Source organism: Euprymna scolopes, chromosome 40 (assembly GCF_053919585.1).
Source record: "Euprymna scolopes isolate OS-2025 chromosome 40, ASM5391958v1, whole genome shotgun sequence".
Classification (NCBI taxonomy): Eukaryota; Metazoa; Mollusca; class Cephalopoda; order Sepiida; family Sepiolidae; genus Euprymna; species Euprymna scolopes.
In genome coordinates, this window is record NC_136521.1 from 48,399,938 (window position 1) to 48,414,937 (window position 15,000).

Genomic DNA, 15,000 nt, shown 5'->3' on the forward strand with positions numbered 1-15,000 from the left:
TAAACAAATACATATATACATACACATAAATAAACAAATACATATATACATACACATAAATAAACAAATACATATATACATACACATAAATAAACAAATACATATATACATACACATAAATAAACAAATACATATATACATACACATAAATAAACAAATACATATATACATACACATAAATAAACAAATACATATATACATATATATATATATATATATATATATATATATATATATATAAAGAAATTTTGCGTGTGCTTGTGTGAGTTCGTTTCCTATGGACTCCTAAACGGCTGGCAGAGTTGAAAAAAAAATTCACACAAATATACTTTATGTGCTTGGTGGCAGTGTTATTAGATAGATTTTATATCAGAATGTCTTTGATAAATATTGATAATCGAAAAAAATCTGATGAAAGAAGGAACAGGCACTTTTAAAGTTAAACCTTATACAGCTTAACATCAAAAGTACATTTGAGAAGTTTGATTACAACACAAGCAGAAAGGCTCAGCATATAAAATCAACAGTAGGTTCTTTTATACGTTCGAAATGAATGTTTCTGTCAAAGCACAATTGAAACATGATACTTAATTTTTGCATTTTAAACTTTAATTCAAAACATTGTATGAAAATAATTTTATAAAATTATGTAGTTTCTCTACAGTGCAATGTAGACTACAATGTATTGTGGACTAAGTCACCGCAGTGAGGTATGTGAAGCTTCCTCCCGGTGCACCACGGTATGTCCTCAACTGGAGCAGGCAATTAATCGATTTGATTGAAAAATGGGCGATTACACCGATTTCGATGACAATAAAATATAGGAGGGTTAAATCCTCATTCGATCCCGGGCAATGGCGGGTCTGCTTGCTAGTATATATATATATATATATATATATATATATATATATATATATATATATATATATATATATATATATAGCGTGGGAAAGAAACAGATATTGCGTGGGAAAGAAACGTTAACTAAGACTTTATAGTTTTTTTAAGTTATTGCAGTCGGGTAACGTAATTAGTTTTTTGTTTGTGTGTTTTTATTTTATTTATTCTTTTTTTTTTTAAATTTATTTTTGTTTTCTTTTATTTTTTGTTATTTGTTTTTTTGTGTTTTTTTTTTTTTTTTTTTTTTTTTACATAAAAAGACCACGCACAAATCAAATATAAAAAATATGCACTGGAGATAAGTTACATTATACAACTAAATAAACTTGCTTTAATCTTTACCACAGAACCAGTGAAAAAAGAGTAGCAAGAATCCAGAGAAAGAATGAGACATACGCCGACATAAGCGACAAACTCGTTTTCTTTTTAAAGGGTTAAAAAAAAAAAAAAAAAAAAAAAAAATACAAAGTTCTGTAATCGCAATTTTTCGTTGGTCGTTGCGTGGTTTAAAAAACGGAATAAAGCCTTTTCGAGAACCTGTTTTCGGTTTGTATTTTTAAAGAAATATTAACTTACCGTGTCTTCTTTTCTTTTTAATGTATATATAAAGCGAAAGCGTCGAGAGTTCGCTTCTTGCTTGTCTCGCCGTAATAACAACTTGAAGTCGCCCCACTCCGAATTTTGTTGAATAAGACTCGCCTTATCTAATAAAAACGCACATCCTCTTCGAACCCACTACGTTTCTATAGTTTAGACTCTAGTTTCTCTCTCTCTCTCTCTCTTTTTTTTTTTTTTTTTTTTTTCAAATGACATCAACAGCCATGTTGGAATTTCAGTCAGTCACATTTAGTATCCGGGTTCAGCTTGCGCAAGTTGATTGTTGACATTTTTTGCTGGAAAACACAGAGATAAAGTTGGCGATATTTTCAACATTTCCCAACCACATAACTACTGTATCTGCGTATTAGCTGCCCCTCCCCCACTTTTATTTGACCCCCTTTTTCTTCTTTTCTTTAAATGCCACCCGGATCTAAACGTTGTGTAACGCCACCACCACCCCCGCTACACCACACGCACATACACCAAAGCCAGGGTTTCCCAAAGTTATAAACCCACGGGCAAAGTGTTTATACTCATTCATAAAACTGAAATAATACTATATACTAGCCGTCCTTACACGTCGTTGCCCGGGAATATTATAGACTTTCATTTTTTTTTATTTTGCAATAATGCAATTTGTTTTGCAGGTGCTTGTCCAAAATTCTTCCTATATTAAAATAAAAAAAAATAAAGCAAAATTAAGAAACTGACAAAAAATATCATATTCCAAAAATCATAAATTGTTCAAGTAGTTTTATTTCTATAAACAAAATCATTTTAAACGATTAATTAGAATTTGTAGGCATTACAAGAAAAATATTGTAAGTTTGAATCATGTTGAGTTGTTTCTTGAGACTATTTTCAGAATAGCGTCGTGAGACAGTCGCTCTTCAGTTAGCCACAAAATTCGATTTTCTTATTTAAATAACTCATGATTTACTTTTTCAACTAGTAATAATTGCAGGGGACAAAACTATTACTCTACTTATTCGAGTTATAGTGAAAGCAGAGGTAGACAACCCATGCTTTACTTATTCAAGTAGTAGTGTTCGCAGAGGAAAATAATTCACGCTTTATTTGTTTATGTAGTAGCGATTGCATAGAAAAACAACTCAAGAGTTATTAAAAAAAGTAGTGATTGAAAGGAAAGACAACTCCTTACTTTATTTATCTCATTTGTAGTAATCACAGGAGAAGACAACTCATTCTTTACTGTTTCAGGAAGTAAACCTTATACTCCTAACCCCTACCCACATCTCTGTACATCCTAATGTATTCTTGTAAGTTATATTATCTCTCCTGTTTCAACTGGACAAATAAACAATTGCTCTTCTCCCCAAGCTGTTATAAAATCATATATTTGGGAGAGGAGTTTAGCTTTCGGTTCTTAACCTAAGAAGGTTGACCTTCAAAAATCAATACTAAACATCTATAGTTATCTACTCGGAAGGCATGCATTATCTTATAACTAGGGCTTTGACAATAGAATATTCTTTTCATTGTTTTTTCATTGTATATATCCGACACAGTTAGATACAGTTAATCCACTGAGAATCACATCACTCTATATAAAAGCATATAAGATATCTACAGATACACACTCGAGACTCAAAACAATGAAAAGACTATGCTGTTATCCTAGCCCTACTTATAACTTATACCTATATTCTATAGCTTATCTATAAGATAAATACTTACTAGCCATAGCTTGTACTTATATTTAAAGGGGTCTATATTAAGTAGCAACTATATCTTTCTTTCCCTTAGATGGGCCAAATTACTGGCGATTGTCTTTACACGAAAACTAACAGCAGAAGCTCATTTCAAATCGTAGCCTAACTCTTTATGCTATAATTTCTCCAATGTATTTATTAATCCACAAACCATATTTAATCCTCGTTAAACTCTAGTAGATATTAACCTTAAATATTCACCCTATACTCATGCATACCTCCACCCACGTTTCCACTCAAAACGTGTGAATAACCACATCTTTTAATCAATCCTTTTTTTTTTTTTTACATAGGAGTCGCCACTTATCAAGGCCCGGAGGCCACTCGAGGATAAGGGTTAATGGGTATACATTAGTCAATGTGATTATAGCGTAGTAAACATAAGTAGTGGGAATTTTGTAAATCGGATTACTTATGGGGACAGTTCACCAAGAACTTGTTTATGTTGGACTTGAAGACAATCAAATTGTAGTTAGCTGGAAAGCAGACAATCAGAAGAGAGTTCCACAGGCGTGCAGTTCTAAGAAAGAAGCTTTGTTCATGGAATCTACATTTAGGTTTAGGCACAGATAAAAAGTGTGGGAAATTATTGATAGTGATTTTGGCTAGACAAGTGTTTTTCATGAAAGTTTGGCAAGGGGAGACCATAGATTGAAGCTCACATGAGCACTTGCCATGAAAATAATGATAAAGCAGAGACAGGCTCGCAACGTCTTTTCTAGTGTAACTTTAAAGCAGATACTAATTATCTTTGATACTAAATCAATTAATCCTAACTACCCATGCAGGGGCATAGAAATACCTGGCTTTGAAACCAGGTGCGAGGATAACCTTCTTAGTGCTGATGGACACGAAGATCTGGTCAGGTCATCTACTAGGAGAAGGAAAACTCCAATGTTAAACCTGTGCCACTGACCTCATACATTTTGACACCAAACAGAGAAGGGAAGTCTCCTCAGTCCTGGTCGACAACCTCCCTAGAGCTGGTGGCTCGATCAAATCACTGGTTTGCAAACTTAAACTGCTTAAGGGGTAGATAGGTTTTGCTTGTCGCCTAGCTTCCATACTCCTTCTTTACCTATTAGCAAGGAGCAGAAGTGCAATCGCAGGGACTCATTAGTGACGCTCAGTGCTTAACCTTGTTTCCTGAATAGGACAATGAATGCTGTCCTCCACTTACCTCATTGCTTTCCCCTAAACATAGGCATTTGAGAGGTGCTTGTTTACCATGTATGCTAACATGATTGGACTAGGTCACTCTTGTCTGACAGGTTTGAGGGTACCGGTTTGACAGTTTGTCTGGCAGCTGTATTTCGACTGACAGTACAGGAGCTTTAACTCTTTGGCAATGCATAGAGCAGCTGCTCTATTATCAGTTGTATAATATTAGGAGGGTTTTTAGTGCCATGTCACATATGAAAAAGAACTCTGTACTTATCTGTGGTGGGTATTCCTGAGGCCACATTCCTGTGGATGAGGAGTCAGGTCTACTTATGTTGCATGATGGGGAAATGCACATCTGCTTTGTCTAGCACTTCTCACCATAAACCGAAACTATGAAATAAAGTGAAATAACAGTTCAATCCAAAATAATGATTAAACTAAACACACACTCGAACAATGATTCGCCTCCTCCTTTGAGGCCCGCATTTACAAATATCCATGGACTTAGAACTAACTTAGATGATGTAGAATCATTTTTCCTAGCAAACTCCCCGGATATCTTAGTGCTAAGTGAAATTAACTTGCCCCCTCCATCCACTTTAACCACTCTGATTATCTTCCACTTTGTTGTAAAGACTCTGACAGACACATGCAGTCCAAGTCACACGTGGAGTCTATATTCATAACACCTTCCTCATGTCTAGGGAATCTAAACTAGAAACAGGTAAATAGGCCTTCATATGCGTTAAACTAACTTTACAACATAGCGTTAGCTACCTGTATTTTCTTTATCGCTCATCCTCAACACAAGACTGTACTCTAATCAATCATGTCTCTGAGAGCATAGATGTAGCACTCTCCCTTGACACTAGTGCCCAAATACATGTATGAGGTGACTTTAATGTTCACCACATTATATAGCTTGGCTTCTCTAACTACACAGACACAGCTGGCAGCATCATCCATAACTTTTCTATATCCCATTCCTTGATACAGACAGTAATGTTCTCAACTCATCTTTCAGATCGTCAGGATCAGCAAGCCTCACTTTTGGATCTATTTCTGGCAACAGTTCCTGAGGATCGTGTAACAAATACCTATTGTCCACTAGGGAATGCTAATCATGCTGTGATAATGATAAACATCACTCTAAACTCTCACCCCCAAGTTGAAGAGCCATTGCTCAAAACAACAAGGTACTACAATAAGGTTGAGGGGGATATCATCACATATCACATCAAAGATGCCCCATGGGGAAATATTATTTCTCTTCCTGCGGAGCAGTATGCAAATGAGCCCACGGAATGGTTCAAAGCAGCAATTGAAGCGCATGTTCTCACACACAAGTTCTATAGCAAAACCCACTCTTCCCAATGGTTTATTCCTATTTGCACAGCGGCCATTGCTCAAAGGCAACATGCATACTGCAGATTTATTCGGCATAAGTCCAATACAGCAGACTAAAGTTTATAGAAGCTAGAAGTCATTATAAGAAAGAAATAGCGGCAGCTAAGAGAGAATATACCGAAACCACCAGAAAATGCATTGAAGCACAGAAATTAGGAACTCGTGATTTCTGGAAAATCTACAACAAATAATCGGCAATAAACAATTCCCCCACTATCTAACAGTTATGAGGTTGTTTACACGGCAACCGAGAAAGCTAATGTGCTTGCCTGTCAGTTTACTTCAAACTCTACTTTGGACCTAGCAAAGCACTCCCTTTCTAATTTTCCTTTGTGGACAGAAACCACACTAGATAATCTGAACATCACCCCTTCTAAAGTACATGATATCATAAAAACCTAGACACCTCAAAAGCACGTGGACCTGATCTCATCCTGGCGGTACTATTAAAAAAATACTCCGCTGAGGTTGCTCTAGTTCTCTCCAAACTTTTCAACAAATGCCTTTACGGATCTTGCTTCCCTAACTGTTGGAAAACTGCTTCTCTGGTGCCAGTTTACAAGAATTTTGATGAAAGAACTGACCCATTAATTTATCGCCTCATTAGTCTCCTCTCTCTTTTTGTGAAAATATTTGAGCCCATAATTAATCAAGCTCTAGTCCACCATCTTACAGTTGCTAAACTTCTGTCCGACCATCAATATGGATTTTGACAAGTCCATTCTACTGCAGATATCCTAACTGTAATCTCTGAACATATATACCATGCACTGGATAAAGTAGAAGAGGCAGTAGCCCTAGATATATCTAAGACTCTTGACAAGGTAAGCCACGAGGGTCTTCTCATGAAAATCAGATCCTATGGTATTACTGGACGAATATTTAACATAATTAAATCCTTCTTAAATAAGCGAATTCAGGTTGTCTTCGATGGTCGTACATCAAAACAATGTGATATAAATGCGAGTGTAGCTCAGGGGTTGATCCTTGGGCTTTTATTATTCCTGATATTTATGAATGACCTCCTTAATAAATTTGTCTCTGACATGGGCATATTTGTTGATGACAGCATGCTCTATAACAGGCATGAGGGGAAAACGAATGAGCACATATCCAAGGCAATACTGGAAACCACAGAGGAAGACCTTCAGTACATAGCAAACTGGGGATAAAACATTCAATGCTGCCAAGACTAAGCTTGTTTCCTTTAATAATTACAAGAAATTCTCAACCACAAATAGTTATGGTTAATGATACATTACCTGAAAGTACTTCATTCAAAATCCTTGGCTAAACGTTCACAGGGTACATGAGTTGGAACAGATACATAGGCTGCTGCTAGGAATGCTGGATCTCTCTACCGTGCTGGAAAGTTACTTACACCTGAAAGTATCCTGTACCTCTACAAAGCCACCATTCGCCTATGCATGGATTATTGTTGTTATATTTGGGCTGGTGCATCTGCTACTAGTCTGGGCTTCAAAAGAGAGTCGCCCAACCTAAAAGGTCGTCAAATGTCATCTAAGTCTCTGTCTCATCGACGAAATGTTGCGTCTCTCTGCCTGTTTTACAAGTATTTTAATGGTGGATGGTTCGATGAACTAAAAGCCTTTGTACTAGTGTTGCTGCGATCAATCGGAATCGGGAACTGGAAAACTCAGAGCTTTTTGGGGTATCGGAATCGGAAAAAAATTTACACCTATTTTCCGATGCCAAAACCGATTCCTTTAATTATCTTTTATATTCGATTTGGTTTAAAAAACATCTTCCACTGCTTGTAGTAATGATAAAATTAAAAAACATTTATTGATTTTAAACTTCTATTAAGACTAAAATCTCTAGATGACCCCGTCACAAATGTGTTTTTACGTTTGAGAAAATATAAGCACATTTAAGATGTGTTTTTCCAGTAATCGGAACAAAATAACACTTTTTTATAGTTAAATATTCAGAGATTTATAAAGAATCGGAATCGGGAATTTAGTACGGAATCGGTAATTGTATCGGAATCGGGAAAAATATTGGAATCATTGCATCATTACTTTATACCCCCTTGATGTAAATGCTTCCAACAAACTTGACAGGCAGCAAAGTCCCACCCCTACACAGTAGAAATCTCTAAACGTCAGAAAACATTCTACTCTAATAGTTTCTTCCCCAGAACTGCTAACTTACTAACATACAGAAGTTCAAACGTAATGTAAACAGACAACTTGCTGCTCAACTCCCTCCATAGTATCCCTGCAACTTATGTGCCAGATAGTAGCGCCCTAAATCAAAGTGGCCCTGTGCCTTGTTTGGGGTGAAAATGTAATAAATAGCTACGTGCAAAATGAATGCCGATGTATAAACATCTTAACTCTTCCTTTACTAAAAAATTCACCAAAAATCAGGAAATCAATCAATTTTAATGAAATTTTCAGTATTTATCAAATAATGATCGCGTAATATAATGAACGAATTATTTTTATTTAAATCTTAGTGGAAATGTATTATTTTGTTTAAACAAAAAACACCTTTACTAAAGTTATTGTTTTCTGTAGTAAAAAAAATGAATTAATTTATTTTTGCTTTTTTTATGAAAATAAAGCATTATAAATTATAACAATGAAAAAATTATTTAATTTGTACAGGAACATTATGATAAAAGCCCCTAAAGTCTGTATTAATGAATTCGATATAACTAAAAAAAAAAAAATTAATTTCTCAAACTACCGATATTATCATTGAATTAAGCATTGTTTATTTAATATTTTCACACAAAAAAATATAATTGCAAAAAATATTTCTACTTTTTTTTAAATTACAGATTTTGCATAATTTTTATATGTAAGATTTTAATATTTTCCTTGCTTGCATGAATGTGAAACTTTCGGTGTAACATAATTTTTATATAATATTGCCAATAATAATAATAATAAAAAATAATTTAAAAACAGGAACATAGAAAAAATAATTAAATTAAAAAATGGTAAAAATTATACAAGCGTTCAGGATAGGAATGTACGGATGCACGTCTGGGGGAAAAAAAGAAAACTAGCAGGCCCGCTCTCCTTTCAATCACATGACGTCATTTTCAGAGAGCTTTTCGATTGGCTGAAATTTTGGACGGATTCCCTCGTTTTGAGCTAATTAAGCTATTTTCCGTACAAACAAGGTGGTTTTTAATATCTTAGGACTTTGCTTTACTATTTGAAATAAACCCAGAAAACTAATATTTATCTTTTAAAGGATTTTTACAATGGATTTATTTAACTTCAAAATTTAGCTGAAAACATTTTTCCATAACTTTTTTTTTTTTCACGTGTATAAATATATATTTTTTTTCCTTTTGGAAATTAAGTTTAGTCCTTAATCTTTCAAATACAATCAAAAAGTAGTCGGAAACCTACAAAAAATTATAATAAATCGGCTTTCAAAACTATGTCCCCCCTATCTTTATTTGTCCATTTTTGCCCGTGCTTAGTAATAAAAAAAAAAAAAAAAAAAGAAAGAAATCGTAGAGAATACAACTCTAGTTTTAATATTCAAATGCTAATGATAAGAAGGGCCGACAATTCAAGCTTTAATTATTCAAGTAATAAGGATAAAAAGGAGTCAGTACTATTAAAGCTTTATTCAAGCAGGAGTGACAGGAAAGGGAGTCAATTCAAGTTTTAATTATTCAAATGGTAATAATCAGAAAGGGAGACAATTCAAGCTTTAATTACTCAAATAGCCGGAAGACAGGAAAGGGAGACAATTAAGGATTATTCATTTAATGATAGGACTGAAAGGCAACTAAGCTGTGATTATTCAAGTACGAATGATAGGAAAGGGAGATAACTCACGTTTTAATTATTCAAGCGGTGTGTGTTCGTCTGTCGAAACGACGAAGACGATCTGATCATCCTGTAGGGTAGGGTAGGGGGAGTCATCCTCGGTGAGTACGGATATGGCTGATAAACCCAATCTTTGCTTGAAAAGTTCTATTGCAGTGGAAACAGGGAATCGCTGCCAATGTCGAGGGTTTCAAAACATTGTCCTTCCTATCCTTTCTGCGCTTCTCTGCAGTAACCTTTTGGTAGCTTTCATATTTGCAGGCGCCGTCATGAACAGCGGCCCGCCACTTGGCTCTATCTAAAGCTGTCTGCTACTATGATGACGGATCTACGTTGAACGTCTTCAGTGATGCCTTCAGAGTGTCTTTAAATCGTTTTCTTTGGCCGCCATGAGAGCGCTTGCCATGGTGGAGCTCAGCAAACAGAAGCTTCTTGGGTAGTTTGTAGTCTGGCATGTGGGCTACAATGACCAGCTCAACGAAGCTAAACCTTCATTAGGATAGTGGGGATATGCTTGGGAGTCCAGCACACATGAGGATTTCTGAGTCTGGTTTCCTTTCCTATGTCAAGCAGTTTCCTCAGTCTGGTGGTCTGGAAGTGATTTAATTTTCTAGCGTGCCATTGGTAGACAGTCCACGACTCACATCCATAGTGTAAGGTGGTGAGTATGACAGCTTTATAGACTTTGATCTTTGTCATGGAGGTGATGCCTCTTCTGTCTCATACATTCTTGTGGAGTCTGCCAAACGCGGCGCTTGCTTTAGCGAGTCTAGTGATGATTTCATCATCAATGACTACATTGCGGGAGAGCGTACTGCCAAGTGGTAATAAGAAAGGAAGATACTGCCAGCTTTAATTATTTATGTAATTATAATCGAAAGGGGAAACAATTCAAGTTTTAATTATTTAAGTAGTATTAATACGAAAGGGCGACAACGCGTTTTATTCATTCAAGTAGTAATGATAGAAAAGGGGACATTAATTAATTAATTATTCAAACGGTAATAATAGGAAGGGGAGACAATTCCAGTTTAAATTATTCATATAGTAATAATAAAAAGGGGAGACATTTCAAGCTTTAATTATTCAAGTAGTAATCATAAAAGATAGGAAACAACTGAAGATTTCAGTATTTTAGTAGTAATGATATGAATGGGAGACAACTCAAGCTGTAATTATTCAAGTAGTAATGATACAAAAGGGCGGCAACACGTTTTATTCATTCAAGTAGTAATAATAGGAAAGGGGAGATAACAAGTTTTAATATTCAAGTAGTAATGATAAGAAGGGGCGACAACTCAAGTTTTAATTATTTAACAAGTGTGGATAACTAGGGGTGACAACTCAAGCTTTAAATTAGTTAAGTACTAATGATAGTAAAGGGAGATAACTCAAAATTTACTTATTCAAGTAAATATAATAGGAAAAGGGCGAAGAGTTGAAGTTTTAATTAACAATAGTAATTATAGAAAGGGAGGATTTTTTTAATTGTTAACATCGACAATGCTGGGTTTGTATTACTGTACACAGATTCGAAAAAGTTGTCAAAAAACAAATATATAACAAATGAATGTTATCAAAAGCAAGATAAGTTACTTTTCTACCAAACTGGATATATTTTTTGTGTTTTTATTCAATGTAACATGTTTATTCAAATCGAAAAACATGCAGTGTTTACCGATGTATTGGAAAATTCAAAATGGCGCCCGACTCTCTCTTTAACACGATAAGTTTGGGAAAAGGTGTTATAAATAATAAACTAGACAAAATACTATTAAAAAAAACACCGAATATATGTCAACTTATGTCACGGTAACATATATTGAGCGAATTTCTAACAGTATTTTGTCGAGTTTATTATTTATAACATTTTTTCCCGAACTTACCGTGCTAAAGAGAGAGTCGGGCGCCATTTTGAATTTTCCAATACATCAGAAAACACAGTATGCTTTTCGAACTGAATAAACATGTTACATTGAATAAAAACACAAAAATTATATCCAGTTTGGTAGAAAAGTAATTTATCTTGCCTTTGATAACATTTATTTGTTATATATTTGTTTTTTGACAACTTTTTCGAATCTATGTGTACAGTAATACAAACCCACAATGCTTTATTTTTTTCATAAAAAAAAGCAAACAGAATGTCATATGTCTTTTCTTTGTACTTTAGTATTTAAAAAAGATAATGTGTTCATTATATACTGTGATTGTTAATTAATAAATATTAAGTACGGGCAAAAATGACGGAATAAAGATGGGGGGGGGCATAATTTTGAAAGCCGATTTATCTTAATTTTTTTGTAGGCTTCCGACTACTTTTTTTATTGGATTTGAAAGATTAAACACTAAAATTAATTTCCAAAAGAAAAAAATTTGTCTACACATGAGAAAGGGAACGTTATAATGAAAAATGTTTTCACGGCAACACGGTGAGCTAACAAATTTAGCTAAATTTTGAAGTTAAATAAATTCATTGTAAAAATCCTTTGAAAGATAAATATTAGTTTTCTGAGTCTATTTCAAAGATGATTAGTAAAGTACAGTCCTAAGATATTGAATTAAATAATCTAAAATAAAAAAAACATTGGTTGTACAAAAAATAGCTTAATAAGCTCCCAAAAGTGAGGTATTCTTCCTTTGCAGATTCACAACAAAACCGAAATCGTGTAAAAATGGATTATACAGAAGCTCAAAATTTCAGAAAATCGAAAGGCTGTCTGAAAACAACATCAGGTAGTTAAAAAGAACTAGAGGGTGCTGGTTTTCTTTGTTTTTCCCTAGCCATGTATCCATACATTCCTATCCTGAACGTTTGTATAATTTTTACCATTTTTTGATTTAACTATTTTTCTGTGTGCCTGCTTTTGAATTAAAAAGAAATAATGTTTTTCAATATTATATAAAAATTATGCTATGCTGAAAGTTTCACATTCATTAAGGCGACGAAAATACGAGAATTTTACATATCAAAATTATGCAAAACTTGTAATCTAAAAAAAAAGTAGAAATATTTTTTGCAATTATAATTTTTTGTGCGAAAATAGTAAACAAACAATGCTTAATTCAATGATAATATCGGATGTTCAATAAATACATTTTTCTTTTTTTTATTGTTACAATTTACGATGCTTTATTTTCATATTTAAAAAAAAAAAAATAGTACACCACTTTATTTTACATATTTCTTTTTCAAAGGACTGTTTGAATACATTGATTTATATTTAAAATGTGTAATTATTTCTAAAAAAATAAAAGTAAGTACTAAAAAATAATGAGCAATATAGATAAAAAAGTAACTTTTATTAGTCCTGGTAACATTTATTTATTTGCTTTTTGATTTTTGACAATTTTCTCCGTTTGCTGGATTCTTTGCAATATGTCAATTCAATTCAAATAATAAGACAAACCAAAAGGAACAAGAAGTGAGTTCTAATCGATAATAATCTGATTGTAAAACAAGTAAAAAGAAAAGTTAAATTCAAGTTTTGTTGGAATTTTTTTTGTACCAATAATGGTGCATTCCTCCCTATCTACATTTATTATTTTTTATCTGGTTCTTATATATGATTTTCTGTATTTCGTATCCTTTATGATTTTTAGTTTCATATATTTTGGATTTGTACGAAACTCCCTTTAATTTGAGAAAAGGGAAATGCTAGCTCTGTGATGACATCACGAGCCCAGTGCAAGATTCTTTCTCTTTTGAAATTCCGCTGACGTGGAGATTGAACGTTGTTTCATTGCCCGGTGCTGAAGATGGAATTTGGACGAGCATCCTTCAAAGAAAAAAACCCGGCAAGAAATTAATACCCGGAAACGTGATGAGACGTACTTCTGGAAACTATTTACGTGACTACGGTTTTGCACGTATTTTAGAAGGAGTGAAATTATTTTAAAGAAAATACCCTTTTTACGTGACAAGGAATTTTGGAATCTCCTATCCGGACAAGCAACGCGGTCTTGCTTCTGATATCCATCTGTGTGTGTCTATGGTTTGTACACAAACATGGAGGGAGAGAAAATTCTAAAAGGACTTTAAACAAAAAAAAAGAAAAAGGCGCGTGCCTGACTGGCTTTCAATTTGTGAGTACGCTCCTAAAATTTGTTTCATATGCGAGTGTGATTAGGAGATACTATTTTGAATATTATTATTGTATTCGTTAATAGATACACACATCTTTATAAGAACCAGTGTTATTTTTTTCATAATATGTTACTTTGGTGTTTCATAAGTTTAATACCCGCAAAGGGAAAAATTTGCAACTTATTATTGTAAATAAAATATCTTCTTCGTTTGAAAGCAAGACCTTTATATTTTATTCTTTACCACCTCCCCCTCTTTTGTTTCATGCTGGGTTTTTTTCAGGTCAGTTACTTTAGCGTCGAATTTATCTGGAAGCAAGATAAAATTCCGACAGTTTTACGCTATATTTTTGTGACAAAATACTACTTTTTTTAAAAGTACACGCAAATTCATTCATAAGCGCAACTGATTTTTTTTTTTTTAATTATACAACACTTTAAATTTAAATCAATGTATTCAAGCAGTCCTTCAAATTTTACGATATCTTTTTGTTTATTAAATTGTTAGGTGAAAGTACAGAAGAGTTACCATCCGCGAGCTCAGTAAAAAAAGTGTATAAGTACCAATAAAGTTATTTTTAATATCGTATTCAGCTAAATCCATAACAAGCAACAAAAGTTACTTTTCTACCTATATTGCTCATTATATTTTAGTACTTATTTTTTTTTTTAGAAATAATAACACATTTTAAATATAAATCAATGTATTCAAACGGTCCTTTGAAAAAGAAATATGTAAAATAAAGTGGTGTACTGTGCTATTTTTTTTTTAATATGAAAATAAAGTATCGTAAATTGTAACAATAAAAAAAAGAAAAATCTATTTATCGAACATCCGATATTATCATTGAAGTAAGCATTGTTTGTTTACTATTTTCACACAAAAAATTATAATTGTAAAATAAAGTGGTCATTACCGTGCTATTTCTTAAATAGTATTTTTAAATTAAATTCAAGTTTTACGATGTCTTTTTGTTTATTAAATTGTTAGATGAAAGTTATAGTTATAGAATAGTTACAACACACCCACCAGCCTGGTAACATAAGTGCATAAGTATCAATAAAGTAATTTTTAATATCGTATTCAGCTAAATCCATAACGAGCGACATTTGAATGAATGGTTTATTTTATTGATGCTACACCGTAATCACGTGATTAAAATTTAAGCAGACGAAAAAGTGTGAGACAAAAGAGTAAAGAGTTCCAAAAACGAACTCTGAACGCTATTCCAGCGTGTCGCAGAAGATTACTTCCCTTCTTCTAATAGTCGCAATCATATTTGAGGTTA

The 15,000-nt window shown here is 33.3% G+C and overlaps 2 protein-coding genes across 2 annotated transcripts in view; one reads left to right on the plus strand and one right to left on the minus strand.

Annotated features, from left to right (window-relative positions):
• Window positions 1–1,895, minus strand: part of LOC145265551 (metalloreductase STEAP4-like) — a 43,387-nt gene extending 41,492 nt beyond the window's left edge. The window contains exon 1 of the mRNA XM_080121516.1: window positions 1,477–1,895. The gene's annotated coding sequence lies outside the window, so the exon portion shown is untranslated. The remainder of the gene's footprint in view (window positions 1–1,476) is intronic.
• LOC145265552 (uncharacterized) overlaps window positions 1–15,000 on the plus strand; it is a 103,884-nt gene that overhangs the window by 35,301 nt on the left and 53,583 nt on the right. The window lies entirely within an intron of this gene.